Raw genomic sequence first — 22,096 nt, 5'->3', positions numbered from 1 at the left:
TGCAGTATATCTCAAACCCGGATCTGAATTTTGGGAGTAGTGTCTGTACCTGAAGCATAGCTGTCTGCTTGTGTCCTGAAAATGTAATAGAGCTCCTTCTACCCCTCAGCCTTCTGTGCCAGAGTGCCGTTCTTATCCCCTCTGTACACACAGCTAATAGTCTATTTTTTTTGTGCGTTCCTAGGTGCGTGAATCAACTTATTGTCACTGAATCATCGCTTTCATCATACTAACTTGACAACCATTGTATGCCAGCTTGTGTCAACACCAGGTAAGATGAAAGCTAATGCTGTTACTTTGTTTTTCCTGACTCCTTGCTGTTTAAACCTGTATTTTGTCCAGATGCCATGACTTTTCTGTAGACTAAAGTCAGAGTGTGCTCTCCTCTTGCAGTGAGACAGCCACTTAACTGTTAGCATTACTTTCTTTTTCGAAAGCTGGTGTTATAAAACATTCTTAGGGTCTGATTCCTTTGTAGCCATGCCTCAGCATTCTCCCTGACACCTGTTAGTGTGATTTTTGTGGAGTTCAGGTACCACAAACTGTTTCCCTGCACTCTTCACACCCTTGCCACTCCCTGGTTTTGCTGTACCACCTGTGCTATCTGACCTTTTCTCTTGAACAGAAAATGTTTTGTGTTTTGGTCTTTTTTTTTTTTTCCCCATACCTGCTCCCAAATGTTACCTTTGGAAACCTATCACAGAATGATCTTACTTGTGTATTTTATGTTTTAGTGGTAAGAAAGTACCTGGATATGTCTTTCAAAGAACTAAACATAAAGCTGTTTTTTGGACCTCGCCCTTTTATCTCCCTTAGAGAAGGGATGGGCAGGGGGGAATCCCTCTAATGCTTTCAACAAGGTTATTATCCAGTGCTCTAGGGGAGTCCTAGTGCTGACGAACTAATGTGAGCCTTTGTTCTGATGCTAGTCAGAATAGGGATAATTCCTCTGATTACGCCTTCTTCCCCTCAGATGTTTCTAGTAGTGATAAGCCATTAAGCTCTTTTGCTACCACTGTTCTTGCTGTGCAGGCCTGTTGTTGTTTCCTGCAACTGCTACCTTGAATGCAAAGACTTGAGTTTTGAGGCGATCTTATTAGGAGTGCTCATTTAAGCCTTTTGAGATATTTTTTGGGGGCTGGTCCTTAGTGGTACTTGCACAGTTTAATTAAGTAGATATCTTGATGCATATGTGTGATTTTTTTTTTGTATCATTAAATAAAAAAATAACTACTTGTTGATGCAAGTCACATTAGACTTGAACATAGGGGCATCTTTTGTTACATGTTGGGACATGTAAGTATGCAAAGTTGGCATGTAGCTGTAGTTGGCAAAGAATGTGAGTCTTGCATGTACCTGATACTTGAAAGGTATTTTTCCTTCTGTCTCCTCTTTCCTCCTTCCTTGGCCAGAGCAAACAAATACTGTTTCTCAGATGCTTTTAAATACTCTTAAAGAGACTATTTTTTGGTCAGCAGACCGAAGAGCTCTTGTGAAATGATCGCACCAGACAAAGCTGCTAAAAAAACCAACCAAACCAAACCAAAAAACAACAACAACAAAAAACCAGAAAAAAAGTCTTGCAGATCAAGAAGGGAAGGGGAGAGAAGTATGCCAAGGTAGGCTCTTTAGCTTTTCCTTGGCATTATGAAGGTGGTGAGAAGCTCATCCTTGTGCTTCTAAATGCAGGTCTCAAAGTATAGCTGTTTGGTTTATGGTAATGTGTTCACTGAGGATAGATGGTGGCAATCCTTGATGGATAATCTGTCCTGAGTCTGGCTGAGCTGCCCTTGTGATGAATTTGTAAGGGAGTTTGTGGTCTGTTGATACAAGATGTTATCTCTGCAGCGTGGTTTGGGACCCTTTTTGGTATCAGTACAGAACAGAGACATAGGAAGGCTTTAGACAAGTTAAATATCTTTCCTAGAAGACAGAGATTGACTGAGTGTCTATGCAGCTAGTATGTGCATATCAGTGCAATGCTTTCATAGTGTTTCATTTTCATTGAGAGTGTTTTTCCCTAATGCAGAATTCAAAAAGTGATGATAGAAAAACTTGGTCTCTTTGCAAACTGTGCAATTTTTGGCTATATAGACATAACGTCTACATAAGCTGAGCTCAAAAAAGTGTGCAAAAAGGTACTGGGGTGGAGGGAGAAAGGCTCTATCAGAAGATACCCATCTGAGAAGACTGATACAAAGTGTGTTTTGCTAGTGATTATGCACGGATGTGGAGTGTGTGTTACGAAAGTAATCCAGCATGGCTCCTTGATGCAAACCTGTGTGGGAGCATTAGCTGTGGGAAAGGGTTTTTCAGCACTTCCAAACAGCAGTTGTTTTTTAAGGCTGTTACTGTTGAGAGTATCCTGGAGAGATCAGTAACAGATGCAGCGTGACACATTTTACATGGGTAAAATGATGGGCTAGGCATAACTGCCTTTGCTTAGCACTATTAACCTAACAGTTGTTAAATCTCATACAATGCTCATTTTCAGGGTGGTGACTGCTTTTATGACTGGAAAATAAAAACTGGAAGGCATATGTGGTGTTGCTTTTATCTTTTTTTTTTCACTCTTGATTGACGTATGCAGGGCATTTCCTGCGAATGTGTGCCCTGTACTTAGTTGTTCATATTCTGTCACTTTAACATCCTGCTTATCTTTATGATTTGAAACAATTATCCTGAAACGAAGTGTGTGTGTGTGAGAGAAAGACTGCAGACAAGTTACAGTACAGAACACAGGATTCCTCTTCCCCATTATTTTTATCCTGTGAAGTGAGAACGGAGGGAAGATGGCAGAAGCATTTCTGAACAGCTGTGCAAAGCTTTCCATATAGCCTTGAATGCTCTCTAACCTGTGCTGGTCTTTTCCCCTGTTGTCGTCTTGAACCACTGTAACCTGGAAAGCCTAAACCCAAGTGCTGTAAGAGTGGTGTCTGTCTGCTCTGGGGTTGGCCAGTGTTCACCTTGTCGTGGTTTAACCCTGGCCTGTGACTAAGCCCCACGCCACCGCTTACTCAGTCCCCCTCAGTGGGATCGGGGAGAGGATGGGAAGAGTAAAAGTGGGAAAACTCGTGGGTTGAGATAAAGACAGTTCAAAAGGTAAAGCAAAAGCTGTGCACGCAAGCAAAGCAAAACAAGGCATTCATCCACCACTTTCCATTGGCAGGCAGGTGTTCAGCCACCTCCAGGAAAGTCAGGCCCCAGTATGCATAATAGTTACTTTGGAAGACAAACGCCATAATGCCGAGTGTGTGTCCCCCCCACTCCTCCTTCCCCCAGCATATACTCAGCATGATGTTTTATGGTATGGAATATCCCTTTGGCAGTTCAGGTCAGCTGTCCTGGCTGTGTCCCCTCCCAGTTTCTTGTGCCCCTCCGGCCCTCTTGCTGGCAGGGCCCAAGAAACTGAAGGGCCCTTGATTTAGTATAACCATTACGTAGCAACAACCAAACCCGTCAGTGTGCTATCAGCCTTGTTCTTACACCAAATCCAAACCACATCACTGCGCCAGCTATGAAGAAGAAAATTAACCCTGTCCCAGCTGAAACCAGGACAGACCTGTATCCCTTAATATACACTGGGGCTTCTACTTTGTGTATATTTTGAAATTATTTTTTTTTTCGTCCAGGTTAGTTTTTCCTTGTCAATGGATGTGCTGTAGTGTGAAACTCCAGGGTCATGTGGCATTGTTGATATTAAAAAGGAAACAGTACAGACTATTCAAAATTGGTATGTTTTTCTCTCCAAATATTTTCTTTCTGTTCCACTGATAGGAAGCCAAAGGGGACTTCCTCTGCCTGTTTCTTTATGTATGCACTGAAGGTTTAGATTGTAGGTGACTGGGTTTGGCTTTTAGTGGGGGTTTTTGGTGTTTATTTTAAGGTAACTTGAAGACCAGCTTAACCCTTAGGACTCTCTGATTTGATCTGTTGTAGAGAGTAAGGAAGACAGGTTTTCAGTGGCCACCATACCCTGAAGACAGTATATTTTTCCATTTAAGCTATGGCAATTTCTTCTTCTTGCTTCGTCCCAACATTTTGTGGAGCAGACACTTGATTTTAATTTTTCATCTATATTTATCCCTTAATTGTAAAGTTAGAGTTTTTAATCAGTATAGCTTAGTCATCAACTAACACATAGCAAAAAAGGTCTTTGACTTTTGATGTGATAACTTGCTGTGTGTGAGATTTGGGAAGAAGATTCCCCTCCATAGCGTTGTGCTTCCTGGCTGATTCCCCTCTGGCTCTATTACCTTAACAGCTAGTTGTGTTTATGGGTAGAGCTTAGCATTTTGGGGAGTGCTTGGGTCAAACTAGCTGGTAATAAGGTATCTCACCTAACCTTGGAGTGGCAGGTTGGAACCCAGCACTACCTGCAGGTGCTGTTTCCCCTCTGACTATAGTAGAGGATCAGGCTGTGACCATATGCTGCTTAAGCAGGAGTTGCAGTAAGGCAGGCTGGGTTCCTGTGGGATGTATAGATTGAGGTACTTCTTTTCAAGGATGGGTCCTTCAGGTGAAAATGAAAGCATGTCTGGGGGAGTGGGTGTTAACAGTGTCTTTACTGTGGCTGTTCAAAGAAACTTGCAGCATGACTGGCTTATCTCACTTGCTGAAATCCTCTTTTCTCTTTGCCTTTCCAGCAGGAAGGGCTCTGCAGTTCATGACAGTGAGCAGTCTTCTCTAGTTCAGCAAATCTGTTGTAAGAGCCCCCAAAAAAGACAGGTATTTGTAATGAGCATCAGAGCTATGGATATGTAACTTTTGGGGCAGGGACTTGCCTTTGTGTTGGTAGAGTGGCAATTCTATGGTAGCGAGAGCCTGGCATGAACTCATCAATATGAAATACTCATCTGAGAAACAACTCGCTACAGCAAATCTCCTGTTTGAGAGATGAGTCTCCTGAAGATAGGCCTGATACAGAATAGGTTGGAATTTGCCAGTGCTGCTGGTTTTTGTTTTAAATGATTTACAGGAAACACCCAGATTCTTCAGAATGACTTGGATGTTTGTTTTGTTGTATTTTTTTTAAAGTAAAAACAGGTTGCCCTGCATAAAGTCTGAGGTAGCACAGGGAGGTGGGAAAGATGATGTATATTGTACTTGCAAGACTTTGAAAGGTCCTGAACACTGGAGTTGGAAGGAATTGAAGCATTTGAACCACTGGATGTTAACAGTTGGCACTAATACGCTTCTGACCTCTGGCAACATGGCTGAGAAAATAGTCCTTGGTTGCCCCTTTTAAGTCAATCTCTGTTGCTTTGGTTGATCTGTGTACCTTTTGCCTGGTCTTTTCACTGTCTCCCAGCGTTATACTAGTGCATTTGTTGGTGCTGACTAAAAAGGAGGAGAGTCGGAAATAGTGCTTCTTACAGGATGATGTGTGGGCTGCACGTGTCCGAGCATTGTTCCAGACAAGCCTTGCTGAATTTGAGATATGTGATAATTTTTTTTTTTCATCTGAGGTACTTGGTGGCAAGCGACCATATTTGCTGAAGCAAGCTAATATTTTATGCTCCTCCTGCATTGTGCATTTAATTGCTGCATAACTGATTTCTGCTGTCTCAAGTGTACATTGATTTTTCTTTTTTTATGCCAACTGTTTAACAGTCTCCCAGTACCTAGGGGAGTTTTGCACCCTGTTTCTACCTGAAGTATTACTCAAAGCTGTTGAGAGAGATTATTCAGTTTAGACAATATAGTGCTGTGTCATAAAAAGGGCATGTGCGTATCCTAAATTCTGTGAAGATATAGCTGGGCACTGTCTAGCTGCTCTGAGAAGTTGAAGGCAATGCTTTCTTGCCTTTCAGCACCTCATGCTGGGTGCTCAGTTCGATTAATCCCCACAAGTGGTGAATTTTATGGGATGGATAGAGTAAAGAGTACATAGAATTACTGATTTTACATCTAACATTGATCTTTATGGCTTGGAATACAAAAAAACCCCCTATCTAGTTTGTTGTTTTGTTTTTTTTTCTCTAGGACTCATGATTATCGTAGCCTTTCTTGTCTTTGTGTTCTTTTCTGTCTCCTTTTTGGCTATAGAGCCAAAAATGTTGTGATGATGGTAGAATTTGCTGTAAGTATACCAGGCAGCCTGTTTTTCAAGTTGAAGCAATTTTTTAGAGGTGGGTGAGGTTAAGGAGGAGCCACTAAGATATTTTCAGCAGGCTTTTTGAAGTTGGCTTAACTCATTAAGTTATACTGGGATGAGCCCATTAGTTCAGTAGCTATTTCAGACTTGCACTGTGAAGGTGATTGCTGTTACACTCTACCTGATATTTGAAAGACTATTGTGGAGATCTTCTACCCTTTTTGGGGAAGGGAAGGAAAGTAAGAACATTGCAAACAGTATGTGGAATCCCTTGGCGAGTGTGACACTGTGCATGCTACTCAGGAGCTGGATGCTGAGAAAGGTATTTAACTTACGTTGCCTGTGAGAACAGAGACTGATAAGTCTGGAGGCTGAGGCTCTACTAGTCTCTCAGGAAAAAAAAACAGGGGAGGTTAAGAAAGATGATTAGCGTAGGCAGCATTAATGCAAGCTTTGTATAGTCCATGAATGTTATGTAGTTGTTGCCTGGGCTTCTCTACATGCTTCCTGCCTATCAAAGCCTCTAGCATCAGCAGGAAATGGAACAATAAGCTAGATGAGCTTGTTTTGACCACATGTGAATTTTTGCACACCGGTGTGTGTGCAGTTTTTAAGGGTAGATCAGTTTCCTTGCTGTGTGTCTGTCTGTAATGGAGATGTAATCTACAGTGTGCTAGGCGGTGTTCATAGATGGGGACACAGATTACAGCTAAAGGCCAGTTACATGGGATGGAGGAAGGTGGGGGGGGGAAAGCCACATACAAATGTTCAATAAAACTGAACTGGCCTGTTTCTTTTATGTGAAACTATTCTTAGGAAGATGATAATCTGAATAAATTTGGGAAGGCAAACCTTGCAACAATCTGCCAGTGTCTTGGTGTCTAGGAGCTAGTTCTTGGAAGAGACAATGTCATTTAGTTTCCTGGTGAGAAAGAATAGTTTTGGTTGTGGAAAGTCAGAGTAGAGGTTGGACCCCTAGAGCTACTGTAGACCCAGCCTCCTGCTCAGAGCAGGCACGCAGGTTATGTAGGTCTGGCTGAAAGGGGTGGGTCTGGATGGGTTACACAATGGTTTGGGCTGTATGTAGTAGGTGAGTGTCCCTCAAGAGAAATGCTGAGCTTGGGTCCCAACTAGCCAGAGAACAACAGGAGGCTCAGAAGAGGATTGGGAAGGCCTCTCTGTTCAGATCCACATGTTTGGGTGATACTCAGCTGGCTCTTGGGGTCTGGGCTTTGAGGACCTTTGTTATTACTGTCTTTGGAGAATCTAGATCCAGGATGAAGTGGTAAGAGGTTGTAGGTGTCCTCTCAAGAGTTGTGTTTGTTTAACATGGGAAGAAGGAAGATTTCTTGCCTTGAGGTATTGTCTTGTATCAAGTAGCAACATCTTTGCCTGTCCAGATGTGACAATCTTTCTCTCTCCCTTCCCACCCTCCTTCACCCTCTGATGACAGCATGTATTCCAGGACATATGTCTTAGAATAAATAAAACATTTCCATCCATATAAACATGATGTTTTCAAACACCACTGCAGTCTCTCATGCTGTTGATGGTACCCCCTGGGTGTATGGGAGTTGTTGTTTGGCCATAGGTTTTTGCCTTTATGCTGTATTTGGGCCAAAGAAGTTTTAAGTAAATTCTGTCCAGTTCACTTTGGTATTAAAAGCTCTTAAACGCCATTCTTCTTTCTTGGTATTTCTGTGGAGAAGATGTTGTTGGGGTAGACTTGCTCTTGGGTAACTTGCCCGTGTTTTAGAGGTAACCCTCTGTAATTCAGGAGGAGCTTCTCTGATGTGTTCTGGAACAAGAAAAGCTAAATTAAAGTACAGAAGCGAAAAATCAAGTAAAAATGATATGTGGATTTACTTCCATAGTTAATGACTATTTCCAGTGTAGTAGGGTGTAACGCGTGGCTGCTGCATGCCTTGTACTGTGGCGTACATGTCTTCATTATGCTGTGGTTTTCCCAGTGTGTGGCTGTAAGGTTGCCAAGCTTGCAGCTGCTCGTGTGGGGTTGTGCCAGCCACATCTGGCACACGGGGAGGTGGTGACCTTGTACGTGTGGGGATCGTGGGCGGCCACAGGGAGGACGAGTTTCTGTTCTGCACAGGGCAGTGTGGCAGGTGCTGGCGTCACTGTAGCCAGACACAGAAGTCTTTATTCATGTAGACATTCAGTCTCAGGTAAGTGCCGCGCTTTGGGAATACAGGGCTGCTGCTTGGCCTGGAAAGAAAAACAAAGTCTTAATGTGGGAATGCTGTTCTTGGGTGGAAAATCTTAAGATAGAAAGAAGCAGAGAGGGGTCTCTGCTGCTGAGCCAGCGGTAGCCTCTGCAGTGTCTTGTTCCTGTTGGTGTTGCAGCCTGCAGAGGTGCACATTTTGCTGCAGTGGGCATTAAATAAACCGCTCAGTTTATCTAGAATGCAATGTGCAGTGATAGCTATACCACAGAGGAAGATTTGTATGAATTTCTGTTGAGCAAAACCCCAGAATACTTTGTCCTGTGTTTTTGGCTTGAGAGATCAAATGCCTAAGTTTGAGGTTGATACTTGTCTTTGTTCTGGGGGAAGGTAAATTTGAGGATCTCTTGGAATAGTAGCACTGGGCTAGACCTTACCTCCTTTTGCATCAAACAGAAGCACTTCATTGGGCAGGAGAGCTGAAATACTTGGTATTCAGAAAACACAAAAAAAACCCCTGTTGCTCTGGAATTTCTGAATGACTAATGAGCAGTGAATACCTAAAGGGACTTGGTCAACTGGGAAATCCTATCTTGTCTGAAAAAATTCTCTGCATCTGTTTGTGTAAGATTATGAAAAAGTTTAGAGGGTGAAAGGTTACTTTCTCCTTTCAGATCATAGTGTGCTCATTGACATAGGTATGGTAATTTTGATATCCCACAGAATAAATCTGGTCCTTCCAGGTTTGAAGGCTTGGCTATGCTTCTGTTTTTATTCTCTGTGCTGTATGAGGTGATGTGCAATGGAGCATCATGAGTCTAAACTTCAGACCATGGCAGAGCAGCTTGGGGGCATCTCTAATAACTGAATCCCCTTTTAATTTGGGGGGGGGGGGGAATCCTTTAATTGCTGGGTAGACGACAAATATTAGAATTAAAGTGAGTGTTTTGAGGCAAAGCTTAACTGCTTATTAGCTGGAAGTAATCATGTCTCTCCTTGCCAGTGAAGTTGGCCACTGCTACTTCCTGCAGTCCTGTGTGCTTGTGTTGTGTGGGTAACCCCAACTGCTGGTCTGTTCTGACCTCTTCTCAGGCTTCCACTGCTTTATGCCCTAGAGTGAAAATGGGACACTGTGTCCAGCTCTGGATTCAGGTGATCCTAAAATGGATAGGCAGTCTCAAGTTCCACGTTGGAAAAAGCTTGGATTTTGTTTGTCTCCACGAAATCTTCCTTTTCTGAAAACAGTAACAAGGTTGCTGTGGTTTGATTGCTGTTAGCCACAAGCAGAGTTAATGATAACAGACAAAAAGAAAGAGCCTAGAAATGTTTGTTATGGAAGTCCATATTTAATCTCTCCCAGAGGCCTTTGGCTTGCTTAAAATTGTGCTATAACCTTTCTGATTTCCCAGACTATTGATTGCTCCCTGTGTCTGAAAATTTATTTAATTTTGTGATGCTTTTGCTGGCAATAGGTCTTCCTTTTCACATGGAAGAAATGTAGACTATAGATCTTGCTAGAAATTGATTTGGGAGTAACTCCTGGTGGCATGGAGAATCTTAAATAATAATAATATAAGCTGTGTGCAGAAGCCCGAGTTGCAGAAGGCTTTAAAGTCAGAACCCTGCATCTAGCTTTCAGCTTCTGTGGGAGGTTGTTAGACTACATGAGTGCATTGTTTCTGCTGCTCTCTGGTGTGAAGTGTATCCTTTTGTAGTAAGATCATCAGTAAAAGACATCTATAAGGAGGGCAAAACATGGAAGAAAATGACACTTCTCCTACAAATTTAGCAAAAGCTGGCTTTTATAAGCATAAGGATGGAGTTTCTGGTCCTAAGATGAGACTGCTAGCCACCTCTCTTACTAAATACTTGGCCTGGCAATACCTAAAAATTCAGATAATTGCATCTCTCTTTCCCTCTGGCACTTCCTGGCTGTGAGGCTGTTAACTAGACAGTTGCTGTCTGTCGCTCTTCAGTGCTGCATTGCTTTTCCCTTTCCCTTTACTGCTTGTGAGGAGGCTGAAAAAGCCTTGCTGTCTCAGCAGTGGGCTTGAATTCCACATGAGAGCTATACACCAGGTACCTGGGAGGCTGCCTTTTTGTCTTCCTGTAAGCAAACGCTTGGCTCTGTTGGAGACACTTGTGGATTGCTCTGTGTGTAGGAGTGTTCCTCTCTGGGTTTCTTGCCTGAATTCCTTTCCACAGGCAGAGAGTGAATACAAAGTGAGATGTGTGGTTAGGGCAATAGTATGCCTGGACTCAGACTGGAGTTTTTAAAGGGATGGAGAGGGGAAGCTGAGACATGTTGTGACCTGGATGAATCTGGGAAGTAATGCTGGCACTACTTCATCTGGCCTGTCATTTTCTATTTTATTTACTCCTGGCACCTGATTGTCAGAGTAGGGTTTTATACTGTGTTCTCTTTGTGGCTTAGGCTGCTCAGCGCTGCTGCAAAATCCTTCTAATCCTTTTTGCTGTCAGTCTCTTGCAATGAAAACTCAACTGACAAAGTGAATACTTGAATTGCAGAGAGTAAGTGTGGTTTCAGGTTTGGGAAGAATGAAGAATCGGCAAATATGACAAGACCTTGTTGGGACTGAGGTACTCTTACAATAGGTGAATTAACTTGTGTGCTATGTCTTGAAAGCTGTTGAAGATTTTGCTGGTATCATGGGTCTTATCTCCTGATGCAAGACTTTCACAACTAAATGATACCCAGCAACAGGTGCTCAAATAGAAAAAGACCTTATTGATCTGTTGGTTTTCTTTAAGAGGTAATGAGGATGCATTAAAATTGCCCCTCTTGCCTTATAACTTCGCTGCATGGCAGACCTATGTGTGGGGTAGCACTGCTGAAGTAGAAGCTTTCTCAGCTAGTGTGCCCGTGTTCTGCAAGATACTAGAAAATGTTGCTGCCATGTGTCTGTGTCATGGTTTAACCCTGGCTGGCAACCAAGCACCGTGCAACTACTTGCCCATTCCTCTCACAATGGGATGGGGGAGAGGATTGGGAGAGTAAAAGTGGGAAAACTCGTGGGTTGAGATAAAGACAGTTCAAAAGGTAAAGCAAAAGCTGTGCACGCAAGCAAAGCAAAACAAGGCATTCATCCACCACTTTCCATTGGCAGGCAGGTGTTCAGCCACCTCCAGGAAAGTCAGGCCCCAGTATGCATAATAGTTACTTTGGAAGACAAACGCCATAATGCCGAGTGTGTGTCCCCCCCACTCCTCCTTCCCCCAGCATATACTCAGCATGATGTTTTATGGTATGGAATATCCCTTTGGCAGTTCAGGTCAGCTGTCCTGGCTGTGTCCCCTCCCAGTTTCTTGTGCCCCTCCGGCCCTCTTGCTGGCAGGGCCCAAGAAACTGAAGGGCCCTTGATTTAGTATAACCATTACGTAGCAACAACCAAACCCGTCAGTGTGCTATCAGCCTTGTTCTTACACCAAATCCAAACCACATCACTGCGCCAGCTATGAAGAAGAAAATTAACCCTGTCCCAGCTGAAACCAGGACAGTGTGGTGTCATGTTGAACAAGGATGTGTGCTTGGGTTCTCTGCTCTGAACCAGCTGTGTTGGTTGAAGTTTGGGGCAGGGCTTTCAGGAATTGAAGCTGTTATCACAGTAGCAGTTGAGATTTACAGCACTAACTATGCTTACAGTTGCCAGGTGTCTCAGAGCTCCAGAGTGTTACTGTAATCTGCTGGTGACAAAACTGGTCTTTCATTCTTGCAGCTCTGACTGGGTTGTGGATAACCAGGCTTGTGTTAGGGCTAAGCAAAACTTATGTAGGTTTGTTCTCATTCTCTTCATTCGGGCATCCTGTCATAAAAAGTGCTCTAAGCTTGACTGTCTGGGCCAGAATACTGGCAGCACCAGTTCTTCAGAAAGCCAAGCCTAAGCTGGGGCTGATGGGCCTGGGACAAGGGAACAGGCATTTTTTCCCTCTTATCTTGGAAGGAGTGACCTGTTACTTTTGCTTTTAAATATGAATTAACTCATTCTCCATACCTCAGATAATGACCATATGGTATTCCTGGTAAGAGTGGCAGGTGTTCCTCTCTTGCTGTGTTTTGCTTTGTTATAAAAATTCTCTGTTTTCTTTCTAGCCTGTCTGCAGTGGGCTGTAATGGTGTTCAGCTCCAGTGTTCCAGGTTATTGCCCTGAATTTCTAAACTACAAATAAAGTGGGGGCTGCATGAAATGTTACTTGTGTTGTGGATCTGATGCATGTGTGTATATAGGTGGTAACCAAACCCTGCGTTCTGGGTCAGTATGCTCAGCCAAATAGTTTCTCCTTCTGTTTCGGTGTTACTTATGGCCTCAGCACTTTGTTCTTCAACATAAAACGAAATGTTCCACCGCGCCTTCTTTGTGGTAGTTTGGCTTTGCTGGGGAATGCAACTTCTGTACAAATCCGCATTGCTTTATATCTCAGGGCAGCGTTGTTTTAGTGAGAGAATGGGGATATCTTTGCATGTAAGTGGTTGTTTTCCATATTCTCCCTGCCAGTATAGTCATTTGTCCTCTTGTGTACTCATGAGCTGCTGTTCCAGTTCAGTAATGGAGAGTAGGCGTACATTGGTGGACTGCAACAGACAAAAGTCCATGAGTGCCAGATAGCCCAGGGTATCCCACAGTCTGGATGCAGGAATTGGAGGATTGCACCCACAAACAGTTGTTCTTTGTTGTGTCTTTGTTTGCATGGTTTATGAAGCACTTGATACAACACTAGGAGAAACCAGTCATTGCTAGTGAGACTGACTCAGCTCTTCATAAATCGTAAATCTCATTTCATGTATTTTTAGGAATCCTCAGGCGAGAAGGGGCACATTGCTTTGTCACTGTAAGGCAGTGTCAGAGGCTGGCTGAGCCCGCACTGCCATGCTGACCTGTGTTCACTCTATCACACGTGCAGCTGGAACAGGCAGGGTTATGAACAGTTTTGCAGGCTTCTTCTCTGGGTATAGATGAAGATGACTCCTCCTTTCCCTCTAAGTCTAGCCTTGGTCAAAATTTCTTCCTTTCCCCTGCCTGCTAGTCTTCTGTGTAAAGATAAGCATATGTCAGTATTGATGTATTTACTAAGAAGGGTGTCAAGCAAGAATGTGGTGGTAGATATTTTTTCTTTTTAACATTTCCAGAATTGCAGGGAGGATTTGCAGTTAATATCAAAGAAGCTGCCATGATGTAACAAGAAAACCTTTTCCATAGTTTAGTGAGGTATGCGGTGATGGGATTGCTTAAGGTGAAAGAAATACTAGGTTTTGTCTTTGCTTTTTGAGAGAATGCAGATACCAACTTTCTGCATACATAAATGACTGTGGAACAGTCAAAATGTGGGTGTGGGCGTTTTGTTCTTGCTGGTTAATGTGATAACTGAGAAGAGGCACTGGCACAGGTCTTGTGACCACTGATATGTCTCTTGCTTTACTTTGGAAGGCTTATGGCAGTGTGTGGGTTGATTTCCCCTTTGGGGAAAGCATGAGCCTCTGAAGGTGAGATTCTGGCTTTGTGATGAAGGAAGCAGAGTTGGGGAGGTGATTTATCTCGGGGTGCAAGCAGCTTGCCTGAGACCATGCACTGAAGAAAACAGTGGTATAGAGCTGACCTCGTTCGTGCTTAGAAACCACTAGTCCTTTCTGGAAGACTTGTTTCTGCGTGCTCTTGGGCTGGTTGTTTTCTGTTTGGTTGTAAGTCACCTGTGATGGTGTTTGTACAGTGCTGCTTAGCATGTGAGGGCTTGTAGTTGCTACATATAATGAGACAAGGTGGTCTTGCAGGCAGCTTTACCTGCAAAATACTGTAACTTGCAGGTAGTTCCAAACTATGGTCAATGGGCCATGCTGTTTTAAGCATCTGCTTGTGTAGGAGACTGAAACCTAGAGGACCCTGAGGGAGGAAGGGTGTGTTTGAGGATGTTGAGATTAATGGTAGAGTTATTCAGTTATGATAGATTGTTCTAAAATTTTAATGCTGCTCTTAGTAGAAGACAAAACCACAGGAGTGAAACCCACTGATAACTGTGTTTGGGAACAGGCTTGGGTTCTCTGAGAATCCCTCTGGGGCCTGTTACAAGAATGCATGGAGGCAGTGATTTTGTCTTTGTCCCTAATCAACAGAGGAACAGCTGTACTAGGGGTGGTAAAACACAAGAAAGGCCAGATAAATGTAAGACATGAAGAAGAGACAGAGATCTCTTCTTAATGGTCTTGTTTGTATTACAAAAGTTACCACGGTATGAGGTGTTGCCAGAATGTACGACCTTTAAACAAACAAGGGAGGGGGGGAAGCTTGAACTCCAATGGACAAGATCAGCGTGCAAGATGACTGCAGATGTTATGTAGTGAACTTGTGTTCTCTGTCCCACTGCTTTCAGTAGTTTAGTTCCCAGTGCCATTGCAGCACCCCATTGTCTGTGCTGCAGGCATGCTTTGGCTTAGTATCAAGCTTTGAAAGATACACCCCCTCCTTCGCTGAGATCAAGAGCTGCTGCTGAATGTATGCTTGTGCATGGGTTCTGTTTCTTAAGGAGGTATGACTAAACTGGGGACAGTTAAAATAATCCAAAAAACACCCTCCACTCCACCTTCCCCTCCCAAAACCCCCACCACAAAACCTGCATGCTGTCTGAAAGTACATCTGGCATGGGAGAGGAGCCAGTTTGTTCCTTTTTCCCTGGAGCAGGAGATTCCTGTGCTCCCAGCTGTGGTTGTTTAGGGAAGCCTAATGCAGCTATCTGTAGGGTGGTGAATAACCCATTGCATGAAGGAATGTAGCCTCCATTACCAGTATGGAGCTCATCTCTGCACTGAGCTCCAAAAAGTGAGTACAGCTCAGCCCTTGTCGAGGGGCTGGTGTGCCTGCACAAGTCTCACTAGACTGCTAATGCTGCAGCCGCACAGGACCTTTGCAAAATGCACAAAGTAACTGCCCTCAAAACCTTACAAACTCATTCCTGTATGCTCAGGGGCGATTTTTTCCAGTCATGGGAAGTCCTGGAGACGTTGTTAATGAGTTCAGCTGAGGAAATAGCACAAGGAACTGTGGGAGAGGGAAGGCTCACTCTTTCGTGCGGCATGTGGAGTGTGTGCAGGGGGGTAAGGAGGTGTGGCAGTAATCTTGAGAAGGAATGAAAGAAATGAAAGCAGAGGTGAGACTGTGTTAAGACTTGAAGACAGAGGGAAAGAGCTGCGAACTGGAGAGGGGAGCCATTGACAAGGGAAGTGTTAGTCTTCACTCCTTTCATAAATCCGCTTTTATAAATTAGTGAGTATCAAGCTCATGTCAGTGACTGTAGCTATGAAAATAAAAAGGGAGTTAAAATTTTTAATGTTAAGAATTTGAGGGAGGCCTGTTTCCAAGCAGTCTTGCTCTTTGATTCCTGCTTCTGAGCCAAATTATTGGCATGTTCTGGGATTGAAATAGCTCGTGTATCTGAGTGACCTTTTAATTTCCTTTTCAATCTTCTGAATCCACTGTAATGAACAAAGAAAGCATTAAGAACAGGCGTGGTGCAGATTTTATTGCATGTTTGCAGTAGACTAAATAGCTCTGGATTTCTTTGGGTGTTACACAGCAAGAACCTGCTGTCAGAGTAAGATGACAAGGAACCAGTTGTGGCTCAGATTAGAGGTGGTTTCTCTCCGTGTGATGGTAGCTCAGGATATCGTTGTAGCATTGGTTGTTTTTGTTCTGTGTTTATACAGCACCTAGCACAGTGTGGTCTGATTCCTAGGCTCCGATTTCTGCCTCCTTTTGCCCTGCAAATGCTGATGAGGCAAGAAGTGCTTGTCAAGGGCTTTTCTTGCCTAGTGACATACCTGTCTGAAGCAAAAGTTTATCCTTTGGCATGTGCTTCAGGCTTCCTGTCTGCATCTCTTCCCTTGCAATGATTTCCGCAGTGAGTCACAACAGCTAGCTGTTATGTATGAAAAAAGATGTTAAAAAACATGTGCTAAAGAGAAGGGGATAAGAAATGATGTTTCATCCAAGAGGCTTTCATTGGATGAGTGGATGAGGGAAGTGCATGCAGCGGGGGAAGAAGCAGTATGAGGTCAGTGGGCTTTTTATTGCACAGCATGAAAAGATCCCACAACTAAAATCTGATCTAACCTTTTCTTCCTGTGTGTCTTAGAATAAATGTTTTCCATGTAAGGCACAGGAGAGCCTGCTGTAAGGAAGCATATGGCTGTCAATTATTTCAGAAAATGTATCTCAGCACTCAAACGAAAGAAAACAGACCAGATAGATCTGTGGCAGCTGCAGCCTTTATTGCCCGTGTTTATGCTACTTAAAGACTCGCCTTCTCCAACTTGTTTCTAGTGAAATGACAGGCTTGCCTGAAGTCTACTGGCTACTTGTGAGGAGAGTAAGCCAAGCATTGCTGGGGAGGGGCCTAACACTTCTCAAATCAACATAATTGTATTACCCAGCTGGTGGTAAGCCAGAACCCTTCCAGAAGGCTTCTAGAGCTCTGGTTTGGCTGTTGGTAAACAATTTCTTATGGGAGTCACCTATAGAAAGCAGCCTGCAGTTCAGGTGTGGTTTCAAAAAGAACTGCTGATGGTGTTAACAATGTCTCTGAAGTTCTTCAAGACTGGTTCCTTCCTCTGATACCCTTTTTTCCCCTCATACTTTTTTCCTGGCATATAATAGTGGAAGGGAAAAAAAATGGTATAGGAAATGGGGATTTACACATGTCTTGTCTAAAGAAGCAGAAGATTCCTTTGAAATAAAGGTGCTTGCAGACCTTTAATTATTTCATAATATCTAAAAAAATAATTCCAACCCTTAACATTGGCTAATCCCATGAACCAGACCCTCCTAATATCAATGATACTAAGGGAGTAACATGCATGTCCCCTGTTCAGTCCCCTCAGCTTTTTCTAGGTTTCTGCAAAGTCTAAGAGTCTCATTGTACACTGGGCACACTTTTTTTTTTTTTGCAATGTCTTTCACATTTGAATAGCATAGGTCTTAATTCACCAGTCTCAAACCTTCTGCATTTTTCCTGTAGGCTTGGATGAACACTTGTAGAAGTGAACTGGGATCCCTCTGCATATCATCATCTGTCGATTGGTTTGTAGGTGAGCTCTATAGCCTGCTCCCAGGAGCGTGCAGTGGGTGTTGAGCATTACCGTGCTCAAAAGACAGAGCCCTCACAGGGCTGGATCTTTCCTCTTTCTGCATTTATTCATTCTCATCAGTTCAGGAGTCATTTCTGTGGTTAAAGTCCAGTGGTCAAGCTTATTTCCCCAGAAAAGCAAGCAAGCAAAAATGTCAGGTTGGGCATCTTGCAACTACGAACTCTGCAGACTGTCACCTGCTTTGCTTTTCTCCTTGCAGGTGGAAGTACTTGCAGTGTTTGCAAGGAATAGTTTAGTGTTCCCTTGATGGTGGTGTTGAGGGCATACCTGTCAATTCTAGAGGTTTCCCTCCTTGAGAGCCTTTGCCTCTTGCAAAGAGTAACTTTTAATGTTATGTGATGCAGAGTTCTAGAATTGAAACTTGCTGTTGGTCTAGTGACAAAACCTAGCAGCTTTGATCAGAAGCAAAGATTTCTGAATGGGAAGGCTACTTCAAAGAATTGAAACTCCTGCCCCATTAGACGTGTTTCATAGCAAATGTAGACTAAATACAGTTGGCTGCTTCAGATTTGGTTTGTTCACAAGGAACTTGTGAAGACTATCAGTGCCTTTGTAAATAAAGTGTGGCAGTGCTTGGCAGAGGAGATGAAACTTAACTTTGGTCTCTCAGAAGTAAGTTGTTGGGTTCTGTCCTCACCAGCAGGTGATCCTACTTGTAGAAAGGTCCAAACAATAGCTTTCACTGGGACTTCATTCCATTTGCAGTGGTGGTGTGAAACAGCCTTTGCAGTGATTCCCAGCAGCTATACTCAAGGCCTCTGAGGAGCGTGTTTTGGAGGTGGTGGGGAGGCTGGAGGGGGAGGTGGAGTCTGTGGGGCTGTTGCTAGAGGCTGGGAAGGGGATGTGGGTGTTGGAGAAATGGCTTCTCAGCTGTTGTGCACTGTAGTATGCTGTAAGGAGGGTGGTTTCCTCAAAATGTCTTACAGCATCCTGTGGAGCCTTAATGGAGCCATTTATTTTCCACAATGTGGGCTTCTCTTTGCCCTCCCCCACTTCCCTCTGCATGTGAATCAGTGATTCTGCTTCATGAGGAGAGTAGATTGTGAAGTCCAAGGGAGGCAAAGAAGATAGTTTGTTATCCAGATCCAACTGTTACTTAAATCTGTTAAATGTCATGTTCAGCTCACCCGGAAAAGCAGTCTTGGGTGAGCTAGAATGTGTATAAAAGCAGGTAGAGTCTAGCCTTTTCACAAAATGAAGCTTGTGAGTGGCCTTTTAAAAAATGCTGATGGAAGCCTTGACAGTTGCAAATGACAGGCCACTGACTCTGGATGCTGCTGCTGTATGTGACATTCACACTGTAATCTTGCCCTGAACTTCATAGGTGGAGCTACAGATTACATATGTTGGGAGGTTTTTTCCAACAGTTGTTTCTCTGTGCATTTAGCAAAGAGAAGTGAGTAGTTTAACTATTCTTTGTCATTTTCTGTGCAGGGAACTTTTCTGAAAACTTGGCATAATGTATTTTTTTTTTTACCTTGTGGCTAAGAATTAAAAGTTCAGTTAACCTGTGCATATGAGACAGTTGCCGGTCTGTTGATATTTAGACCTTTCTGCAAGATACAGGTTTTCTTATTTGTAAGCCATGCCTTAAATTAATGGTTGCTGTCTGTCTTTTAAACTGTTGCTTCTGTGTTGTTTCTTTAGTATTACTACTTCCTATTGTCTGTTCAAGAGATGCCAGAGAACTGCCGAGTAAGTTTCTGATACTGGTGTCAGGCTATTTGCATCCCTCTGCACACACATAACATTTGTAGGATCTAACGCTTGTGTCTCCGTATGGTTTTTATTTAAAATGTTTGGTCTTGGAGGAAATTAGTAACACTGGAAGATGGAGTGAAAGGATTTAGCCTGTTGTTTTGCAGCAAAGTCTTAGACTGCGAAGGCAAAAGAACAGCTTTGGTGAGGACAACTGCTGACTCTCAAAAGACTAAATTGCATGTCAGATTGACAAAATGGGGAAAACAAATTTAATCTTAAGAGTACAGTTACATAGGGATTGGGAGAATTCTCTTTGAGGAACTCACTTGAAAATAGATTAAAAGAACATGAAAATCCTCTGCTGCTGAAAGTAATTTTAAATCTTCCTCTTGCAGTTTGGTGGGTTTTGCGTATTAATTTTGCTATCCTGTAAGCTCTTGTAGCAGATGTCTTTGTGCTGCTGCTTAGAGCAGTATGTTACAGGTAAAAACATGAAGAGTCTGACTTTAAACTAGCTTACTTTATACTAATTCTAATAACCTTTATTTAATCAATTCACTCTGAGGGAACCTTGTCTCCAGAGACAGGAAATTGCTTGAGGATTACTGGCTGTGGCAGGACCTTTCATATTTATTTGCAAACTGTTGGGGGGTGGAAATACCAGTCTTCCTTTTAAAGGCAGATGAAGCTGGAGTTGCTGCGCTTCTCCTGCAAGGCTGAGTAGAGGTCACTGGGAATTCTGTGCTAGAATGTTTGGGGTTTTTTTTTTTCTTGACAAATAGTTTGATGGCTTGGGGATGTTCACACAGGATGCTTGGAGATGCATCAAAACCCCAAGCAAAGCAGTGACTTGTTTCCCAGGTGGGTGTAATATTCACTTAGCTGCTAGTGGCTTGACAAGAGTTGCTCCCTACCCTGCAGATAGTGAAAAGTTAAATGTGCCTGCTCTAAAAGGCCCTTTTTAGGGGGATTGGGAAGGATCTTCCACTGCTCAGCTCTGTGTGTGCAAGAGGACTCTGGGGAAGAGGTGTCTGGGGCATGTGTGGTGTTCCTTATGCTCATGTGCCCAGCCTGTTGACATTTGAATATAAGTGTGCTGGAGAAGTAGCAATGCAGAAATTCCTTGAAGACTATACTCTCTCCCTCTTCCTGCTTGTATGTCACGGATGCTTGCCTGGTAGCTGGCGCATTTGGGGTGGAGGAATATGACTAGAGCTGGGAGGGAGGCAGCACCAGAGAGTAGTGTGCTTGGCTGGGGACAGCAGGCAGTATGTGTTGCTTTCAGGGAGGCAACTGCCCAGGTCACTGACAGGATGCTTCACACTGACTTCTGGTCCTGGTGGTAAAGAGGCATTGCCTGAGGCTTTATCTGGGGTTTGTCTTTGCATGTGAGCATCAGGAGGGCTTCTGATCTTTGGTGAGGTTTTCCCTAGAGTTTTGAGGCAGACTGGACAAAGCCTAGCTGTACTTTTGCAGTCCTGGGTGGTCCAGTGAAAAAGCCAAGGCGTGAGGCAGGTTAAATGACTAGCATCCTCTAATTTCTGGGTGTATCTCCTGACCTAGGATCGGCATGTGTGAGATTCTTGCCTGTATGCAGCAGCACTTTGTAGCCTTTTAAGATTTACTGCCAGAGCAAGTTGCTGACTCTTGCTGTCCTGCCTTGTACAACTTTTCCCCCTCTTTTGGTGTCAATTTCTTTTGACTTTCTCTAAGTAGGCAAGCCTGTGTTGCCTTTGGCTATCATAGAGCACTGTCACACAGCTTTCTGGCTTTTAATCTACATGGAAACCAGGGTGCTTGGAGCCCTGGTTTAGGGGGAGGATTTAGATCTAGGGCATCTTTATGCATAGTAAATTATTTCTGCCACACTTCAATGTGGATTGAAAATGGAGCTGGTTTTAGGAGCAAGAAGCCTGTGCAACTACTTGGCCTGGCATGTTGTACAGGCTGCTTGCTTAAGGCAGTGGTTCCACACACTACAGTTTTGGCAGACAAGTTGAGGTGGGAGTTTCTTGCCTTTTCTCTGCTGCTGCTTCCACTGGTACCAGAGCTGTGCTGGTACGAGGACCTAGTTTCCCCAACAAGCTCCTGCAAGTTGCATCAGCATTGTGGAGGGGACAGTTAGCTGTGAAGGGGGTGTGAGAACAGCAGCATGGTGTTGTCTAGTCACTAGGAGCAAGGAGGCATCCTTCAGCCAAAGGAGTGGTGCAAGCCTGTAATTGCTGAGGTGGTGGAGGGACAGTCCCCAACCCCAGATGGCTCTGCAAAGGGGCAGCACTGGTGTATGAGGGGCAGATGAGACTACAGGTCTGTAACAGCTGAGGAACCATTGCTGCTATATAAAGAAGGTGCTGAGAGCTGCTGAATGAACAGTTACTATCAGGCATTGCTCTTCGGCTGCCTCAAGACCCTCTGCTTAACATTTTCACTGAGTTTGTAGTGGCTAGGCAGAGTCCCTTCCTCAGGGAGCTAAGGAGTGGCACGATCCCTGTGATACTTGGCAGTATCGGTGCTGAGGGATGGATCTAGGAGGCTGTGGGTGTGCTTGCCCTCCTGCTGTAGGTCAGAGCATCCAGGGTCCCACCTCTGGGCTGTCCTAGTTATGGTAAAAGGTGTCCATATGAATTTTTTAATTTTTTTTTTTTCACTAATAGCCATACTTCGTAAAGTCTAAATGTCACTGAGTCAAGTGAGGGGAGAAGTTGAAGCTTCAAATTGACCTGCTACGGAGATGCAACTTACAGGTTTTATTTATAACAAGTTTTATTCTGAGGACGCATACTTTTCTACTCTTTGTTCTGGCATGTATTTTATGGTGGAAGTCTATAATGCGCAACCTTTGAATGGTGGTTGTAGGCCTCAGGAAGATGGTTTGGCACATTATTAGAAGGGACCTGTCTTGGGGATTCCTGGGAGTGCTTGGCCTTCTCATGGTGTGTGCATATGTCCCCTCGTTACCTGCAATGA

The 22,096-nt window shown here is 43.7% G+C and overlaps 1 protein-coding gene across 7 annotated transcripts in view; it reads left to right on the top strand.

Moving 5' to 3' along the window:
* SUSD6 (sushi domain containing 6) overlaps window positions 1-22,096 on the top strand; it is a 100,515-nt gene that overhangs the window by 20,396 nt on the left and 58,023 nt on the right. For 5 of the 7 annotated variants that reach the window (XM_037395105.1, XM_037395097.1, XM_037395100.1 and 2 more), the window contains one exon: window positions 185-271. The gene's annotated coding sequence lies outside the window, so the exon portion shown is untranslated. Of the gene's footprint in view, window positions 1-184; window positions 272-7,462; window positions 7,474-10,996; window positions 11,003-17,301; window positions 17,369-22,096 lie in introns of those variants that run through there. The other 2 variants (XM_037395103.1, XM_037395102.1) reach the window with 2 other exon arrangements.

This window comes from Falco rusticolus, chromosome 7 (genome assembly GCF_015220075.1).
Source record: "Falco rusticolus isolate bFalRus1 chromosome 7, bFalRus1.pri, whole genome shotgun sequence".
NCBI classification, from domain to species: Eukaryota; Metazoa; Chordata; class Aves; order Falconiformes; family Falconidae; genus Falco; species Falco rusticolus.
Note: the sequence above shows the minus strand (reverse complement) of the source record. Positions and strands in the feature narration are given on the sequence as shown.